Raw genomic sequence first — 20,970 nt, forward strand, 5'->3', positions numbered from 1 at the left:
GCCAGGCAGGGAAGCACAGACGGGAATGTCAGCGCCGGTTAATCTTAGCCGCACACACACACAGACCCCGGGATTTCAGGCTAAAGGAAGAAAAGAGCGGCTGTCAGCAGAATGGAGGGGATTGAGCAAAAGTGGGTGGGGTTTGCACCTGAATGAGTCAAAGGCTTGGCCAGACCTCAACTGTGCTTCTGGGCCTGAGCTCAGTCAGAGACGTGATGAAACCCACTTTCCAAGTGAAACCCTGGCCTCTTATCCCCGCCCTGCCTTAACTTTGGGGTGAGGAGAAGTCAGAGTGGCCTCTCTTACGTCCTGGGGGGCTTATCCTCAAAAGAGTGGCTGACGGCCCACCGTGCATCCCCTGCACTAGGGTGAATGACGACACCCCTAGCCTGGCGGCCCTCCTTGTGGATTGAGTGAAAGGTATCCCCTGGGCTTGGGTACCTCACAGTTCACACCTGCACACATGCCTTATTGCATAGAGTTATTGAAGTTTTCGGCTCTGCCCTGGGGATCTGAAGCTAAATGAGGGAAAATCACTGTGTTGCTTCCTGGGATCCTGCTTGGACCTTGATTATCCCTAATCTGGGAAACTCCAGGTAGTTACATTTGGCATGGCAACAGCGGAAGCTCCCAGTGGTTCACCTGTCCTTACTCTGTTCCAGACTTCGGGGCAGCCATTGCTACACCTTTCAGCATGTTTTCCCAAATACCAAACTACCAAGTCCCTTCAAAACCTTTTCCCCCAACCACTTAAGCTTGGAAAATGGGAGTCATCTCTCACATGCTCCCTCATTTCCTTTATCTCCTCTAATTCAAACCAACCACACTTCCTGCAACTATCCTTTCTTCCCACCATTGTGAGTATCCATACTCTCATCAGACTTTAATCCTGGCCGACTGCAGTGGTTTTTAAGGGCCTCCTTTGTTCACATACCTGGAAGATTATTTTTCCTAAAGCCGACCTTTGACCATGATAGTTTGCTGCTCTATACCCTCCCCTGCACAATGCCACCCCCCCCCAACATGGGCAAACACAGATTCCTTAGTTTGCCACTCAAGGCCCTCTGTGATGAGATTCCATGTGCTTTCTGTCATTGTGAAAGTCACCATTAGAAGTCCATGGGTCCTCTCCCATCATCTGTTATTGCCAGACTGTCATCCCGACGCTCCCCAAATCTCACATCTCCCAGACTCACCTGTGCTATCAGGAAGTTCCGACACAAGAGTGGCACACATTTCTTTCCTTACTACAAACCACAACACAGGAGCCCTCCCAGGTGTTAGCTGTTTATTCTCTCGCAACTTGAGAGGTGGCTTCCCTGTTCCCCCTTGCTCCTTCCAAACCATGTCTCCCCCTTCCTCTTGCAAAAGCCCTGGCTGCCATTCAAGTGATGCCATTGGGTATGGCATCCACTGCCCTTCCAGTCCTTGTCACCCACCCACCACTGTCATCTATCCAGGGGCTCCCCCCGCTGTTCACGGAAGATTTGGTTCCTGGCTCACAGAAGAGCACGAGAGCCCTGCCTGTCTTCAGATGGCCCACCTATCTGTCCCTCAGTGATTCCTTCCCAAAGAGAAACCCTAGAACTTGATACAACCTGAAACTGCGCTGTCTCCAAAATCTGAGTTAAAGGCACCCCACTCTACCCAGTACCTCTTGTACTTACAGCCCGCTGCTCAGTGTCCCCTCATCATGACTTCTGCGCTCCCGACCGTACCTGCTCACAGTCTCCCTACAGTCCACATCACTGTGGCCCCTTCCCTCCTGACCACATTGGATCCCATGGATTCTCATACTTGATGCCATGTTCTCTCGCATCGACATTGGCAAGGCCTGAGAGAAGAGTTTGGTTTCCCAGTCTGCCATGCTTTCACACCTCTACCAACAACCCCCCTCCACTCCCCTCTTCACCCTTTCAGTTAAACTTGACCGCATACCGCTCTCAGGAAACTGAAGCCCAAAGCATGAAATCTCTCATGTTTGCATCACCAAATCTACACAAACCCGCATGGGCCCTTCCCCCTCTTCCCTCTGGCTACACGAGTGAAGGAAGTATCCCCCTCCTAGCAAAGCCAAGCCTCTGCAGTCTCCAGAGGATATCCGTGGTCAGCTGAATAATGCTCCCTTAGATCTCCACCCCTCCCCCTCTCATCCCTGGGACCTCTGAGTGTTATTTTATAGGACAAAAGAGACTTTGCAGATGTAATGAGATTAAGGATGGAGCTGGGGAGAGATTATTCTGGAATAACTAGGTAGGCCTGAAGTGTAATCACAAGTGTTTTAATAAAGGAAAGGCAGAGGGAAATTTGACCACAGAAGGAGTGCAGGAGGCCAGAGCAGCTGTTCCTCGGCTGGCTTTAAAGATGGAGAAAGCTTTCCATATAACACCCAGTGCTCATCCCCACATGTGCCATAAACTATTTGTAAAAAAAAAATAAATAAATAAAATGCAATTCTGATTACAAAAAAAAAAAAAAAAAGATGGAGGAAGGGACAATGAGCCAAGGAATGCAGTCCTGGAAACTGGAAAAAGCGAAGAAATGGCTTCTCCCCTACAGCTCCAAGAGGCATCTTTGGCCCTACTGACCATGGGACTTTGGTCCAGTGAAACTAATTTCAGACTTCTGACCTGCAGAACTGTAAGAGAATAATTGTGCACTATTTAAGCCCCCAAGTTCATGGTGGTTTGTAAGAGCAGCCAGAGGGAACTGATTCTATCTCAGCTCACCTTCCCAGGGGCTTCACTCCTTCCCTGGTTTTCTCTTTCTCTCCAGCATGGATTATGAACTGCTCTGTCTCTCCTAGACATTTCTGTGCACACACAACACACTTTAGATCTCCGAACTTAAAGATAAAACACAGCCCTTGACCTCACAATCTCCCAGCTCTTATCCCAATTCCTTACTTGTCCTTCATAGCAAAATCTTTCAGGAATTATCTGCATTTCACATTCCATTCATTCTTGAGTCATGCCTCCGTGGCTTCCTCACCCACCAGACACCAAAGTCACCAAAGGTGTCCACGTTGGCTAGTCAGAGGAGCATTTTGCTCTCCTCATCTCACTGGGCTTCCTGGCAGCTTTGGTCCAATCAGCATAGGCCACATCTGGATCCACTCATGATCCAGACTGGTGGCAGCTTCTCTGATGTGCCCCCTCCATTACTCACCACTCCTCAAGCTCCTCATCCCAACCCCTACATGTCAGCTTATCAGAGCTTAGTCTCCAACCCACTTTTCCTCTTGCTACACTCCTCTCAACCACCCCAGATGTCCTCACTCAGAGCCATGGCTTTAGACGCCCATCTCCATGATGATGACTCCACAGTGTTTACACCAGCTGAGACCTTTCTCCAGCCTCCGGCTACCTATTTGCTACCACCATTTGTTTTTCTGACAAGCGTGGCCAAAACCAAACTTGTGACTCCCCACAGCAACCCTCTCGTCTTTCAGCTTCTCCACTTTGGTAAGTGTCACTTCCCTAGGGTTTGCTCATGGCTGCATGCCCTCCTTTCCCTTTCCCTTTATGCTGTGTCTCAGTCCCCACCCCAGCCCCCACCTCAGGCCAGGAGGCTCAGCCACTTCCATGTCTGAAACACACCTCCAGCAATTTACTCTCTTCCACAACCGCCATATCACTTCTCCTCTGGTCTGCTCCTGAGTCCCTCCTGTCTGCTTTTCATACAGCAGCTAGCATTGAATCCTAAAACTGTCACTTAACTTCCTTCAGTGGCTTCCTTGTCTCTTAAAATGCAGCCCCAACTCCTTGCCTTGGCGTCTGAGGGCCTTAAGGAAAGATGCGGCCTCATCACCTCCCACTGTGCCCCCTGCTCCCCCTAGATGCCAGCCATTCTGGATGATTCTTACCATGTTCCTTGAGATTCCTTCCTTTGCACTTGTGGTGCCCCAGGCTCGTTTCTTCTCTCTTCCTGTGACTGGCCTCCTTGCGCCCTCTGGTCTCTTGCCCCCACATCACCAACTCGGGGGCACCTTCCCCACGCATCCCTCCGGAGCCGCCTCCCTCCGCTCACCACATTGTCTCCATCACTGCATAGTTTGGTTTCTGCACATCCTTTTCACAGTCTGATGTCATTTTGTTGCAAACACATGGATTAAGCTGGTGAATGGGCCCTCTTCTCCATCCATAAGCCCCACGAAGAACAGCTATATCTGTCACGTTCCCCGCTCTCTCCCAAGAACCCAAATGCCTGGCACATAGTAGACATTCAACAAGTGTTGGGGGAAGGAGCCCATCTTCTGAGCCACGTCCCTTTTCCCAGGCTTCAGGGAGACTAAGTGACTTACCCTTTCCCAAATACCCTTTAGGCTCTTCCCTGTGCCTGGAATGACTCTCTGAATTCCCAGCCCTCATATGCCACATCGTATAGTGGCAGCTATGAGTGCCTCTGCTGATAGTGCCCCACCTCTGAGCAGCCCGACTTCCAGCTAAAGAAGGCCTACAAACGGAGAAATGGAATTTTTTAAATGTTTTTTAAAATTATTTATTTTTGAGAGAGAGAGACAGAGCATGAACAGGGAGGGGCCGAGAGAGAGGGAGACACAAAATTTGAAGCAGCTGTCAGCACAGAGCCCGATGTGGGGCTCGAACTCATAAACTGTGAGATCATGCCCTGAGCCAAAGTTGAACGCTTAACCGACTGAGACACCCAGGCACCCCAGAAATGGAATTTTTATAACATGAAGTGAATATAACTTCCTTAAGGAAGACTTTTCTGACCCCCAGCAGGGGTCAGCCATCATCCCCCACTATGCTCTCATAATATCTGTCCTTTCTCCCCATACCCCTGAACAGAACAGTAATTATTTGTTGGTGTAAGGCTTCCCCTATAGACTCCATGGGATAAGGGTTGTGAACATGATGTTGGGTGCAGGTACTTATGCATGTTTGTTGAATGAATGCATGAAGGATTAAATGAAAAGCCATAGTCATTTGCTCTCAGATGAGGGCTTCCTTCAGAAAGGACCCTTACAATCACAGCCTTATCCCAAGCAGATAAGGCTGCAGGCATGGAGGCTAGTGTCAGTATCCCTACTGCTGACAAATAGTGTTGCTATACAGCCCTTTTACCATAAGTCTGTAGCCTTCAAAGAGCTGTGCACTCATCCCAACAGCAGCCCAAGGGGTGTGTGATGAAGCCTCTTGTTTGTAAAGCTGTCCTCATCCCAGTGAGCGCAATCAGAGCTGAAATGGGAGGAATTGCTACTGACGGGAAAACTACAGCTTGCATTTGCCACATTCTGAGAGTAAAAGGAAACCCCAGTATGTTGTTACTTTGGGAAGAGACCCCACAGAACATTCTGTTCATACAGAAACTAAAATGCCACCATCGGAACCCCTTTAGCAGGTGCATCCTGAGTTATTATTGGGCTGAAAATGCTACTTTGGGGCAGATACTGAAAACATTTACATCCTGTTGTTCTGACTGCTGCTCAGAACATTCTGGAAGGTGCATCTAAAGAAGAGAAACCATTTTTCTCGGTGAGACTTTGTGACTGTTCAGATGTGATTGTTGAGAAAGAGGGCAGAGCTATAGGGTTGCTCTCATCAGAGAAAGTCTAAAGAAAAAGACTAAAGCAGTGTCCCAGCCTGGAGTCCCTCAGAGGCATAGAGCTATTTTCAGTGTTTGAAAATGGTTAATGGAAACTCAATATTCACTCACTTACCCACATTAGCTCCCTGGGCAACACTGCCCATCTCCTCCTGAACAATTAAGAAGCATAGGAAAACACGCTATAACATCATAGATTCAGTTCAGAATCCACGTGGGATCCATGCCAGGGGACACTCTTTCAAAGTTCTTGAACGGATGGTGACCACTGAGTGGAAACAACTGTGCTGTTTCTCAAAGTCAAGGACACATGGCTCTAGCTTTCTAGCGCGGCTCCCTTTAATCTTTGCACGTGTGGATTCTTCTGCTCCTCCTCACCTCCACCATTCTCCCAGCTCCTCATTTGCTGGATGTTCTTATGAGCTCTTCTGCCATTCCCCAGGCTCCCTGAGTGCAAGGTCAACAGCCTGATGCACGAATTTGCACGTTGACACCTGGGTTTGGGAGCAGGAGAACAGTCTTCTCACCAAGGATGGAGGCCACTCACTATAAACAACTCGCCTCTTCTCTTGGCTGTGCTAGCTGGCATTGGTGGCCTTGACTGTGGTCTGCGGTGTTCCATATGAGCATGGGAGCATGCTACTCTCATGGTGCCCAGAAACGAGCTCTTAAGGGCACCTGGGTGGCTCAGTTGGTTAAGCGTCTGACCCTTGATTTCAGCTCCAGTCATTATCTCACAGTTCGTGGGAACAAACCCTGAGTCAGGCTCCGAGCTGACTGTGGAGCCTGCTTGGGATTCTCTCTCTCCCATGTCTCTGCCGTCTTCTCCACACATGGTTGCATGTAAGTGCTCTCTCTCTCTCAAAATAAATAAATAAACATTTTTTTAAAAAGAAAAAGAACCCAGCTCTTAAAGGCTGCCTGAGTCCCAGAACACTAATTCCAAATTCAGAATCCAGGAAAATGGTCTACCTGAAGTAATGGTTCTCAGCTCTCACTGCATCATAATCAGCTGGGTCTTGAAAACAGCACTCATGCCATGGCCCAGCACCCAGTGTTGAGAAGCACGGGGATTAGATGATGCGCAGTCAGGAGCTCTGCCCCTGGTACTCCTAGACGGGGTGCTTCTGGAAGGGGTGCTCCGGGAGGGGGTGCTGCAGGGCCCTGAGCACACAGACATGGAACAGAACACTGAAGGAATGCTGATGTTCCCTGGAAGTAAATAGGGTTTTTTAAAAAAATTTTAAAGTTTATTTATTTTACTTTGAGAGAGAGAGAGTGAGCAGGGGAGGGGCAGAGAGAGAGGGAGTCAGAGAGAATCCCAAGCAGGCTCTGTGCCAACAGCACAGAGCCCGATGTGGGGCTCAAACCCACAAACTGTGAGATCATGACCTGAGCCAAAACTGGGTGCCCCTTTAATAGGGATTTTCTTAAGAGTTCTGACTCCAGCATGTTTACAGAACACTGGGTTTCGACGGGATTCAACCTCTGCAGCGGCCACCCCGCCACCCCCCTTGTAGGAATGGCTTCTGCATGACACCCGCTTCTTCACAAAACTCGCTTCCAACGAATTCTCACTGCATCAGGGCCGAGTGCCCTCAACTCTAGTTCAGCCTGGGGATGTGTGACCTTGGGAGCCCCCACAAACACAGGGAAGGTGTGCCAAGAAGCTGGGAAGACTAAACAAATGGCCAGATGAAGCGGGAATGGGGAAGAAATAAGAAGATACAAGCGTACTCACCAAAGGCTGTCTCAGGGATTTGAATATGTAAACGCACCCTCTGGGTCTCCAGCAGTATCCTCTGCAGTGTTTCCCACACTTATTTGATCACAGACCCCTTTTCACTTGCGGGGTATCTTGTGCCATTCATGCTTCACAAAAATGCTTTGCAAACGGCTTTATTAAAGTTAGGTCGTACTTCACATGCAAAGATGACGGTCTGGTCTCCTTGCCTGGCTAGAGCTGCGGTATCTCCTCCTCCATCTCGGGTACCTCATTGCAAGGAAATTCACTCAAACATGGATCAGCATCTTGTTTGTGTCAGGCACTCTTCTAGGTGCTGGGGATTCAGCAAGGACTAAAATAGACCCCCAGATCCCTGCCTTAGTACCACTTCAGGATATGGGGGATACATACTCTGTTGATCAGGGCTGAATGCCGAGGATGAAAAGATAAGGCAGGGAAGGGGGGTGTGTAGTGTTAGGGTTCATATGGGACTGATATCTAAAGAAGGAAAGAAGGACCCATCAGGGAGGTGGTTTCTGAGTAAAGACCTGAGGGCAGCAAAGGAGTCACAGAGGTGACTATTTGGAGGAAGAGCATCCCTGCTGAGGGCACAGCCACTGCAGAGGACTCAGCGGAACAGACGAAGGGGTCGCATAGTACAGGTGGTCAGAGAGGTGCAGCCACAGAGTTTGGCAGGTCTGAGTGAGAATACTTGCTTTCATGAATGAGAAGGGAAGTCACTGGAGGGTTTTCAGCAGGAATCGTGACAGGCCCTGACTTCCTGTCCAACAACATTGTGCGGAGGGTTGTGTTGGGGAACACAAAGCGGAGGTAAGGCATGGTTAGGGCGCGGTTATAGCCACCCAGCTGGCGAGTTGCACTTTTCGTTGTTAATGCCAGTAGGATTTGCTGCTTGAGCAGATGAGGGTCGTGTGACAAAGACACAGGGATGATACTGAGGTTTTTTAGTTGGTGCGACAGGGAGGATCGAGGTGTCGTTCATGTTGATGGGAAACAGGTTTTGGGGGTATATGGTCACTCAGAATTGAACATGTGAAGTTGGAGATGTCTGTAGATACATAGAGTAGGCAGTTGGATATTTGAGTTCAGGGGACACATGTGGCCAGGTATAAATGTGAGGGTGATTAGCATATAGATGGCATTTAAAGCCATGAGATAGGATGAGATCCCTGTGGGAGGGAATCTAGACAAGAGAAGAGGTTCAAGGTCTGAGCCCTGAGACTCCTCACCATTTAGAAGACCAGCAGATGAGGAGGAATGTCAAAACAAAACAAAACAAAAGACTAATAGGGAGCAGCCAGCAAGTTAGGAGGACAGTATGATAACTCTTGCCCTCAAGGCCAAGGGCAGAAATGTTTCAAAGAGGAGGGAGGGAGCAAATGTTAGAAATCTGCTAGGATGTCTTCGCTTGCACTGGACAATCCCCATTTACACCAGGAGGCCAGGTGTAATCGTTACTCATACCCCATTTCCTTTCAAATACGTCCCAGCTTGGGTAGCACATTTGCGGCTCATCCTACTGGTAGGTCAGGTGTGATGGGTATTAATGCTTGGCTCTGAATTTGGCAGTGTTTGGGTCACAGTGAGCTTGATCATGGTAGTCTGGGTAAAGAGTTGGTAGCAAAAATCTGATCTGACTGGTTTCAAGAAGGGCAGGAGGAGGGGAATCAGAAAAATGAGTATAAAAACACATTCAAGGGGCACCTGGGTGGCTCAGTTGGTTAGGTGTCCGACTCTTGATTTCGGCTCAGGTCATGACCTCACAGTTGTGCAATGGAGTCCCGTGTCAGGCCCTGTGCTGAGAGTGAAGCCTGCTTATGATTCCCTCTCTCCTCCTCTCTCTGCCCCTCCCTTGCTCTCGTGCAATCTCTCTCTCTCTCAAAAAAATTACACAGACACACAGACACAGACACACACACACACACACACACACACATTCAAGAACTTCTCCTGTGAAAAAAAAGCAAAAGAACACAACAGTAACTGGAGGGGAGTGTGTGGCCAAGAGAGTTTTGTTTCTTTAACATGGAAGAAAAAGCAGCACATTTCCAGGCTGATCCAAAAAAGAAGGAAACGGTGATGGTGTAGGAGAGAGAAGGGACAATTTCTGGGGTGTTGTTCCTGAGTGAGTGTGTGTGGGGGTGTCACCAGCTGTCTAGGGGAAGAGGTCGGCTGGCCCAGGGATGAGCAATGATCCGGAACCACCAGTCACCTGTAAGAAGAGGAGGCCAGGCCCAGGGATGAGCAATGATCCGGAGAGGCGGATGCATGTGGTTGTGGTAGGAACCTGCATCAATCCTCTGCTCGTTGCTTCTATTTTATCTTGGAAATGGGATGCAGTGTCATGAGCCAAGACCAAAGATGGGGGGAAGATATGGGAGGTTTGAGGAGGAAAGAGAAGTCTGAAATCAAGGTCTATAAAGGGATGAGAAAGTGAGGGACCTGGGCAGGTTGGTATGATCGGCTGGTGGCCTTGAGGACCCATTTGAAGTGAATGTGACATTCGCAGATTTTCTCCAGTCACGCCTCTACAGAAAATCTGCTGTGTGGCTCAGCCCCAGGGGAGACTGCAGTTGAATCTGGCCACGTTGGTGGTTTAGTCAAGCGAGGTAGCAAAGGCAGAGAGGGGGAAAGAGGGTGAGAGCATAGGGAGGGAAGAAATGATAGCTCGTGAGTAGGAATTTAAGCTGGGTAAATGGAGAGGACAATTATCTGAAGAAGTTATAATGCTCAGCCATGTATCCCACAATACACAGCTCATTATGTCTTTGATGTGTGGCTAATTTCCAGTGGGTCACCTGTCAGTTTATTGAGAAGTCTCATTCCACACGTTCTCCTCTAGTTTTACTATCCCTTTTTTTTTTTTTTTTTTTTTTTTTTTAGTTTAGTTATTTTGAGAGAGAGAAAGGGAGGATCCTAAGCAGACTCCATGCTGTCAGTGTGGAGCCCAATGCAGGACTTGAACTCATGAACCATGAGATCATGACTTGAGCCAAGATCAAGAGTTGGACACTTAACCAACTGAGTCACACAGGCGCCCCTAATTTTACTGCCATTCTTCAGCTAAGGCGCTCCCCGCATCCTGCCTGGCTTCTCTCCCCAGGATCTCAGTAATTACTACCAGTTCCATGCTCACCAGTTTTGGCCAAGATATCTAATAATTAATGGCAGATAAATTAATGAGTAATCATTTAAAAATAATAAGCAGATTAATATAGTCTAAAATAATCTAAAAACCAGTTTTGTTATGTCACTGCGTGACCCCCACATAAAGAACAGCTCTCTATTGCCTACCACATGACTCCACAGATCCTCTGCCTGCGGTTCATGGCTTCCTCTGCTTTTGCAAGCTTGTCTCTAGCATCGCATAACTCTGTTCCAGACAGGCTGCTTTCCTTAATGCTCCTGCAAGATGCTGCCTGTGCTACGCTCTCTGCTTGAGATGCTCTCTCTCTGCCTTTCAAAATCCTATGTGCTGTACATGCTAAACTTTGACAGTGGCTGATCCAAGGAGAGGGGTGGGACTGGAGCAGGCTGTGGTTGTGTGTGTGTGTGTGTGTGTGCGTGTGTGCGCGCGCGCACGCGCGTGTGCACACGCACACACATACATATATAGTTAACAGTTGTCATCTGATTTTTTTTGCAATAATTCTATCTTCATATCACCTTTGTAATTTTTTTAATTGGAAAAAGTTTAAATTTAATTTTTTAAAAAGGGTTCTTGGGGCATCCAGGTGGCTTAGTCGGATAAGCGGCCAACTTCGGCTCAGGTCATGATCTCACGGCTCGTGAGTTGGAGCCCAGCATTGGCATTGGGCTCTGTGCTGACAGCTCAGAGCCTGGAGCCTGCTTTAGAGTCTGTGTCTCCCTCTCTTTCTGCCTCTCCCCAACTCACACTCTGTCTCTGTCTCTTTCAAAAATGAATAAACATTAAAAAATTGTTTTAAAGCTTTAATTTCTGGAGACATTGGGAAATTGGAGCAGCTAGGGAATAGGTAAAAGAAAAAGCGACATCCTCTACCCTTGAAGGAGGAGCAGAAAGCAATTCTGGGTCCAGGATCATCTATCAGTATGAAGAGAGATCTCCCACATCTGAAGGAGGGGTAGGGAACTGATGCATACAAGATTCACCACAGATACAGAGGAGTTTAGCTGTCATGGGAAGAGAGGTAGGGTCACTGGGACAGCCCCATGCTGAGGTCCAGGCAGACAGGACCGTCCTAAGACTAAGCTGGACCAGCACACCAGAGAGCTGCCCCTTCCCTCTCCCCACCACCAGGCTAGCAAGCACCAAGTAATAAGCAAGAACTTACAGGGAGGGGACAGAGTATGCAGAGAGATTTCCCCTTCTTTGGCACAGGCAAACAAAGAAGACTGAAAGTTGAGGGTGGAGCAGAAACCCTGAGAAAAACCCTCTGGAACCCCAGTCCCACTCTAAGCACAAGTTAATGGTAGAGGAATTGAAACAGTGGTGCAAGGCGGTAACCATAATAACAGCCCAAGTCAAACCTGAACTCCTGAGTATATTTACTCAACCCCCGACACTAATGGTCTAACAGAAGAGGTGTGCCCATTTGCAGGTATAAATACTATCTACTTCAATGTTAACTATACTATACATAATATTCAAATTCCATTCAATTCAACATTCAACCAAAAATTACAAGACATGCACAAGATTAAATAATAATAATACATTTGAAAACCAAAGTCAACAAGAGACAAAGCAATAAACAAAACCAGATTCAGAGGGAACCCATGTATTGGAGCTATCAGATAAGGAATTTACAATAATTACAATTCATATGTTAGATGCTCTGGGGGAAAAAGTATACAATAGTCATAAGGAGATGAGAAATTTCAGCAGATAGATGGTAACTGTAAGGGAAAGTCAAATAGAAATACTAGGGGAAAAAAACATAATGACTCTGATGAAAAGTACCTTCAAAGAGGAGAGATAACTATGCAGAAAAAATATTCCAAACAAAATTCTAAAAATTAACAAACTACATCAAACCACATCAAACAAATAACAATAACAAAAATACCTATACACATCATTTCCAATGGGTAGGTTTAAAAACTACATGTATGGTATTGCCTGTTTGTAAAAACTGAATTGTTTTCTGGAAAGATGATCATTAGAACATTTATAATGATTATTTGTGCATCATGGAATCCCAGGAGAGGCTTTGTGTCTGCTTTGTACTTCCCATTTTCTTTAAAGATAAGCAATAAAACTATTTTCATTGACAAAAATCTGACTAATTCTTTGAATACGGGAGCTTATCCCATTTACATTTATTTTCACAAAGAATGTATTCTGGTTCACTCTTCATTTAAAAATTTTTCTTTTACATTTTGAATTATGAGTTTTTCCCTCTCAAATAGTTTGTTACATAGCTGGTTTATAATTTGGGTTTCATTTAAGAGTTTCAAGAACGTATTTGAATATATGCATATTGTCTACCAAATCACAGATAAAACATCTCAAATTAATTCGATTGAATCCCTTTGAACCATAGAGACTAATGGGCTCATTTGATTTCCTGCCATTTACTCTTCTCTATTTATGTTAAATTTTAGACATTAATTTTCAGGTTATGATTTTATATTATAAAATGTATACGTAGACTTTGAATATACATTTATTAAGATTTGATTTTTTGGTTTTTACGTGTTTACTTCAGTCCTCAGCTGTGACTTTACTGTTTGCGTGGGGGGCTTACATTTTGATTAATTACTTGGTTTATTAGAGCAGTACTTCTGGAACTTTAATATACAAGCAAATTTCATGGAGATCTTGTTAGAATGCAGATTCTGAATCAGTAGGTCTGAGATGAAGCCCGAAGTGAGATTCTGCCTTCCCAGCAAGGTCTCAGATGAATGATCGTTGCTGGATTGAAGACCACATCTGAGTAGCAAAGGGCTACTTCCCTGAGTATTCATACCCCCATGAAAAGTACATGGTTTGGATATTTTGGGCCCTTGAATCTCTGAAAATGTTCTTGGCAAGTGAGAGCTTGACTATATAAGGAATTTGGGGTCACAAAGTTTCTCCGTCAAAACTCTATAGACATTGATTGCATCGTTGCTATATTTTTTATAGACTTTATTTCTAAAATTTATAAATTTTACCACCTATATTATTTTTTAAAAAAGGAATTCTTAGACCAGTTTGCATTTTCTTTAAACATGTTTTTTAAAAAATTTTTTTTGAGAGAAAGAGAGAGACAGAGAGACAGCATGAGTGGGGGAAGAGCAGAGAGAGAGGAGCTACAGAATCCAAAGCAGACTCTAGGCTCTGAGCTGTCAGCACAGAGTCCGACACGGGGCTTGAACTCACAAACTGTGAGATCATGACCTGAGCTGAAGTTGGACGCCTAACCTACTGAGCCACCGAGATGCCCCTAAAAACCTTTTTTTTTTTTTTCATATGTAATCTTCTATCAGGGCATTAATAGAGTTCTTAATTTTACCTAAATTTTGGAACTCTGACCAGGGTATATTAAGAGTTTGAGACTCTTCATTTTGCCTCAGACCCAGTGAGCTATTTTAATTGGGAGATTTAGGTCTTAAGGAAGTTTTAGATGTGTTTGAATTTTGCTTTGATCCATTTGTTCTGGTGCCTTCTTCAGAAATAGTCATCCACATATTGGATCTCCATGTATATCCATGAAATCCCACATGTACTTCTTTTTCTTTTTTTCATTATTTTTTTTGCATTATATAAATACATACACATACATATGCTTTTTCCCCCTAGGCTGTCTTCTGTGTCACTGAAATAATTTTTGGCAGGGTTGATTCAGCTCTTTATTGCTTTGAATGCATCTTAACTCTGATATTATCTGCTTAGTTCTAAAACATATATTCAATACCTCATTTATTTCTCTGTATGGTTCTGCCTATATCTCCACATAGTCGTCCACTGTCACATCATTTTACTGGGCATCTAATTTTATGGAGAGCATATTTTTTTTTTAATGTTGAGAGTAAAGACCAATTGCTCTCTGAAATTCACTGCATTTTTTGCCACAAATGTTTTTCAAAAATATACACTTTCTCGGGGCACCTGGGTGGCTCAGTTGGTTAAGCATCCAGCTCTTGATTTCGGCTCAGGTCATGGTCCCAGGGTCGTGGGATTGAGCCCTGCATCGTACTGTGATGCATGCGCGCGCTCTCTCTCTCTCTCTCTCTCAAAATAAATAAACAAACATTCTTTAAAAATATACACATTCTCTGAATCTTACTGGTGGGATTTCATGATAAAGAGTCTCTTCATAGTCAGCATATTAGTTTTACTCTTGCTTACTGATTGTTGCTAATCAGTGGTCCAGCCTGAGGGGAGCAGACAGAGCATCAGAGCCATGGGCTATGCTGACAAGGGAGGTTGGTCTCTGTAATTTCTCCTGGATCTACAGGGAAGCCACTCTGCCTGGCACCAGGATTCCAGCGGGCCTCCTCTCTGGCATCTGAATACCTGCCTCTTGAGCCCCACCTTCGATAAAGCTGTTCCTGTGTCCACAAAGACAGGCCACCATCCCAGGCTGCTGTCCCTACCACTCCCAGCAGCCTCTCGTTCAGGGAAGGGGTCCCGGCTTCCCCAGGCTGCTCACCACAATCACAACCACCTTTACACTTCGGGAGACGACGTCTCCTGGGCCGGGAGCCCCTGCTCTTCCCTAATCACAGCAGCCTGAGTCTCTGCGTCCTGCAAGAGCACTATTGCCAGGGGATCCCAGCAGCCCACACACCCAGCCAGACTCCCCAGGCGCTTTCTAGATTAGTCTCACAGCCCACCCTTTTCTCCAGAACTCAGCCCTCCCGGCCCAGAGACCCCACAGGGGCCAGGACTTTACCCCCTGACTTCCCAGGAGTCATGCCAGGCATTTGGAGACAAGTTTATTTCCGCCATTTTGATGATTTGTTTCCTTTGCTTTCTGTGTAAATGGATGCTTTTCCCAACTTTATATTTCTTCGGTTATTTATTTAGGAATTGGTGGGCGACGAGTGTTCAGAAATAAAATGTCCAAAAGCCAACCCTCCTTACCCAAAAGTGCCCATCTTAGTCCATTTGGGCTGCTCTGACAGAAAAACCAAAGGCTGGGAGACTTGTAACCAACAGACGTTCATTTCTCACAGTTCTGGAGGCCGGGAAGTCCAAGATCAAGGCGAGGTATATTTGGTGAAGGGGCCCCACTTCCTGGTTGGTAGATGGCTGTCCTCTCACTGTGTCCTCATGTAGCAGAATGGGTGAGGGTGCTCTCTGGGGTCTTTTATGAGGTCACTGACCCCATTCACAAGGGCCTCACCCTCACGACCTCATCACCTCCCAAAGGGCACCATCACATTGTGGGGTTAGGATTTCAATAAATGAAACCTGGCGGGGGGCAGGGATATGAATATTCATTCAGTCTATAGCAGTCTCAAAACTTTTTTTTTTTGTAATGAGAGCATGATTATCTTAGGCACAGTGATTACAGCAGGATTTTCTTCCTCTTCCTTTGCCTTTAAACAACATGGCCTTTCCAAAATTGCACATTCTAAACTTGAAAAATTAGAACTCACATTCCCTTTTTGCATTGTAGATTAAATAGACTGTAAGTTAGACCCCGCCTTCATGACTAAAGCGAGTGTCTTCATGACTTTGCTTGCTTTGAGTTGAGAGGTTCTAGTGCTCAACTCTCCAATGGAAGATTCCTCAGCCCCTAACATATATTATTTTGTAAACAGCTAATACAGAAATATTGTAACAGTTATTTTATGTACATCGATTCAGAGTGAAATAGCATTCATCTCTGAAAAAAAAACTCAAAACTTAGTGCTGGTATATTTAAGCATCTAGAAAAGCATGAGTGTATACCTCTTAACTTCCATAGAACGATGCCTCATTCAGAAGATCTATTTCACTTAATGATCATCTCCAGATGTCCCTTGTTTGAGTCTAAATTTCTGGCCCCTAAGGCAACAAAATTAATTTTCAAGTTGTTTATAAACAGACACGCTTATGGAAATTTTGAGAAATGTTTTCCAAAAAACGTAAACACCATGTATTTTCACCTACTTCTCTATTTAAATTGTTAGTAAAATTATGTTTCCATAGAAATAAAAGTATCCGTTTAAGGAACTTTAGTCCAAATCAGTTTTCTCTGTATATGTCATTACCTTCTATTTTTCCCTCTTTAAAAAAGCAAAAAAACCCATATAAAGAAAACCAAAGTTTAAAACATTTTAACAACTGATTGCATCAAGGCAACAAAATCAGATCTTCAGTCTTCATGCTTAGAAATAATGTGAGAACTGTGAAGGTGTGACCCTTTAGACCAACATTAAAAATTAGATATTGAGGGGCATCTGAGAGGCTTAGTCAGTTGAGTGTCTGACTCTTGATTTCAGCTCAGGTCATAATCCCAGGGTCATGGGATCGAGCCCCATGTTGGGGCTGAGTGTGGAGTCTGCTGAATAATCTCTCTTTCTCTCTCTCTCTCCCCCGAGACAGGTGGCTCACTCACTTAAGTGTCTGACTTCAGCTCAGGTCATGTGATCTCACAGTTTATGAGTTTGAGCCCCGGATTGGCTCTCTGCTGTCAGTGCTGAGCCCTCTTTGATTTCTCTGTCCCCCTCCCTCCCTGCCCCTTCCCTGCATCCTCTCTCTCTCAAAAATAAATAAACATTAAAAAAAAAAAAAGACTTTCTCTCTCTCCCTCGACCGCTCCCCCCCTCTCACTTTCTCTCTAAAAAAGAAAAAAAAAAAAAGACAGGTCTTAAACATCTAGTATTTAGTCAGTGTGCCTTCTTGCTCAGTGTTTTACCAAACACGGAAGAATGTACAGCCTCACACACGCAGGTCAGACATAATATAAAATAAACCAAATGTATTTAATGATGGGCAAACCCCAGTGATGTAACTATAACTTTTCTGCTCCATTAAAAAATCTCTGCATTTTTCAGGACATAGGGGACCGTCTCCTGTTGTTCCAGCCAAGTCCCTACCCACACAGAGGTAACCTCCCTTTTCTATCACAGGAAGGAGCCCAGGCCCTTCTTAGGTGCGTCGCGTTGCTACGTGCAGTCAGGAAGCGCGGGTCGGCACCGGGAACCGCTCACATCTGTGTCACTGAGGCTTGAGGAGTCTGGAATTTCTGAGTTACAGGGCTGCCTCCGCCAAAGACTTCCTGGCAAAGTGTTTCGTCTGCAAAACAGAGACAATAATGAGGACCTCATATGGATTTTAAGAAATGCCCTACACCCTGGAAACTTCTTTTGGAAGAAGTAAAGGAAGAAATCCACTCTTTCCCTAGGAAAAAAATAAGTTTCCACAGCGGCTTTAAACTTTGTCCCTTGTAGAACACATTAAGAGCTGTTTTTAAATGCAAGAAGGGACTGATGACAGAGCCGAGTCCTAATGGTCTGGTCTTTGAAGTTCTTGAGGGGTCCTCCCTGGTTTTACCACTGCAATCCTGACTAATCAGCCCGGTGAGTATGCCTGAGTTTAGCTGGTGGAAGACATAGATTCTGAGGGTGCAAGGTCTTTGTTGTGTATGGGCTGAATTGTGTGTTCCCCAGATTCATATGTTCAAGTCCTAATCCCCAGTATCTCAAAACGTGACTGTACTTAAGTTAATGAGAGCTTTACTGAGGTAATTAGTTCAATGAGGTCATATGGGGTGGACTCTAATCTAATAGGACAGATGTCTTTAGAAGAGGAGGAGGTTAGGACACAAACACGCCCAGAGGAAAGACCACGTGAGGCCCCAGGGAGAACACAGCCATCTACAAGCCAAGGAGAGAAGCCTCAGAAGAAACCAATCCTACCGACACCTTGATCTTGGATTTCCAGATTCCAGAACTGTCAGAAGATAATGTTGTTTAAGGCACACAGTCTGTGGTGCTTTGTTACACAGCCCCAGCAAAGAGAAACACCATGCAAGTCTTCCCATCCCTTGATGAGAATGAGCCACCACACATCCTTCCGTTTTAGAAGGAGAGATGCATCCTGGCAACAGGTGACAGCTGATCAGACAGTTTCCACTCTTTGAAGAAGGGGCCCCTCGTCTGACATTATGGTGGTCTTCCTTTTCTTATTTTTCTATCTGTGCATTTTAACACAGCAAATGACAAGCCAAGGAGCAAGAGACTGAGCAAAGTTTCTAGGAGAGCTCCAGCCACTGAGCTAGCCCTCCGGGAAGCATGACACCACGCAGCTTCACACACCCCACAACCCACCCCATCTGTGACTGGACAGGTGTGTCCCCAGGTTCTTGGAAGGGGCGCTTAGCACAGAGAGCATGGGTGATGTCATTGAGGTAACACAAAGTACGCATTTCTGTGAGTTCGATGGTTTTTGCCATTTGTGGAATCAAGGAAGCAAACCTTCCTTTGGTTGGTCTTTGGATCCACGTTTAGTCATGTCTAATCCTCTCCTGTCTATCAACATGACATCTTGTCAGCTGAAGCTTATTCCCAACATCGGGAGCCTTCTTTTGCTTTGCCCTGCCAGATGACACTATCTGATCCTGCTACATTTGTTCTATTTGTTTGCTGATGCTTCTCCAGATTTGGGACCCGTAGTTGGAGGAGGTGCTCAGTCTTTCCGATCTCAAGAGCGGCGTGGTCAGTGATGTGTCCAGAAGATGATACAGTCACTTGATCACCCTTTGATATCATTACCTGGTGATAACTTGGTTAAATAAGTGGCCCCCCAATCCTGTGGTCCATGCATGACTTGGCATGGTAGAAAGGCAGTTTCTTCCTGGGCTGCTCAGGAGCAGTGGAACCCCACCTCCACACACCAGGTAGGACCACAAGAGGGGCCCAGCGGCCAGGCCCAGCCGCTGCACCCAGCCCTGATCTCTCACAGCCTTCTGACCTCCAGAATCCTGCTCTTGACTCACTCACAGCGGCCACACCTCTTACATTACATTTCTTTATACTACTTTAAAAAGGCAAACTCGTTAATATGTGCCTTGAGGATTTACAAAGCTCACGGTAAAATATGTTTTGTTTTCACAGCTGTGCTCACACACTTAGATGAGGCCATTTTGAGGGAGATAGTATGATGTAATGCGGGTGACAGCACAATTGTCATCCTGCTAAAGGGGACAGTACTGTGATCTCAATGGAAAAGAAAAGTGGGGTTTTCATCTGTAAGCTCAGATCCCACTTACCGCAATAATCTCAACCTTTGAGTGGGGCCAGGAGTGGAAATTACTACAAGCTGTTGAATACAGATGACATCATCTTGCCACCCACAAATCTTACCAGTTTGACAGCTCAGAAGAAGGCATACGGCTAGAAGGAATACAACTCCAACTAAGTCAACACGTTTTGTGTGTTTCAAAGGTTTGCACATTCTCTTCTCCATTTTCTGATTTGGTTTGGCAACTGCCACCACAGTAAAATGATGACCATGACAACAGCCATTAGTGTCCCCAGAGCCACGACGAACAGCACCCTCTGCATGGGATTATGAGAGTTTAGAGTCCTTTTCCATAGAGCTCTCATGACATAGGGCTCCAGGAGGCTGAGGTTCCGGCGGGTGTGGGTGCTGTCTTGCTGTTAGTCCTCGTGCTGTTTTCTCGGCCATAATGCTGGTCTGGTGCCGGAGTCGCACTCCAGCCAGTACAGGGGTCCCTGAAGGATGGATGGTGTCGGCGAGAGAGGAATGAGAGAGCCATGAGATTCTTTCTGGTCACCAGGCAGGCATCTCTGCTCTGTCTGAGACTCAACTTTATTTTATGATTACGTGTTTGGGGAACAGCCCAGAAATGGCATTCTGATGATAAATTCTTTGATCAGTAAAAACTTTCCAGAACATTGATATGCATAACCTTATTATTATGATTTAGATAAGGGTACTCATGCTCATCATATGAGGAAGGAAGGTATCTATAGCATTCAAATACAAACAGGATAATGTTTTTAGCGTAGTAAAGGGAAAAGTTAGTTCTCTGTGAGCAGGGGTCAATAGCCTGTTTATTGCTAATGGGAAGTATTAAGCAAAACAGGTTTTTCAGGAAACGCAATGTTTGCTTCCATAACCACAAAAGAAAACATCTAAACATTAGCCACAGGGCTTATAGTTCCTATAATGTCATCCATACCCAGGAATAGTACATCAGTCTGTACCGAAGTTATTATTTTATTAATGTAAACCCAAAGGCAATAGCTGACCTTTCTGTGTCATCGATTACTTACTCCTGATCACTATTTCCAGATTACTAAGCATCAGCATTTTCCCAAGCTACAACAATTTTCTTCACAAGGTACGATTATCATACCAGGGCCAGAATTAAGTCACTCCCAGAGGCCAATCAACAAGGTGCTTTGGGGGTCGGTGCTCAAGCAGAAACAATTGAGTGGGGGTAGATATCAGTCCTCATCTGAAAGCAAGACATCATGCAAACTTGCCTTAACCTCACAAGGAGTTTTCTCAACTAGTGAGTCCAGAATGGCTCCCAACAGTCTGGGACTTTCCAGTTAGGCTGCCAGAGTTGGTATCTGCCACATGTACACAGAAGTTGTCACAGGTCCCGAAGAGAGGGCTTCCCGCCTTTTGATTCCACAGCTGCTCTCCTGTGTTTGGTGGAATGTGGACACATAGACACCTATGCTTAAATTCTCTTCCAATAAAGGACACACACATCTTTACA

At 45.6% G+C, this 20,970-nt stretch overlaps 1 long non-coding RNA gene across 2 annotated transcripts in view; it reads right to left on the reverse strand.

Moving 5' to 3' along the window:
- Positions 1-17,178: 17,178 nt before the first annotated feature.
- The window catches only part of LOC120246802, a 59,747-nt gene continuing 55,955 nt past the window's right edge, over positions 17,179-20,970 (reverse strand). The window contains exons 1-2 of one of the 2 annotated variants that reach the window (XR_005532151.1): positions 18,134-19,068; positions 17,179-17,510 (exon numbers count right to left, since the gene is read on the reverse strand). This is a non-coding gene — a long non-coding RNA (uncharacterized LOC120246802). Of the gene's footprint in view, positions 17,511-18,133; positions 19,069-20,970 lie in introns of those variants that run through there. The other variant, XR_005532150.1, reaches the window with a different exon arrangement.

Source organism: Hyaena hyaena, unplaced genomic scaffold, assembly GCF_003009895.1.
Source record: "Hyaena hyaena isolate Hyena2069 unplaced genomic scaffold, ASM300989v1 scaffold_481, whole genome shotgun sequence".
In the NCBI taxonomy this organism is placed as follows: domain Eukaryota; kingdom Metazoa; phylum Chordata; class Mammalia; order Carnivora; family Hyaenidae; genus Hyaena; species Hyaena hyaena.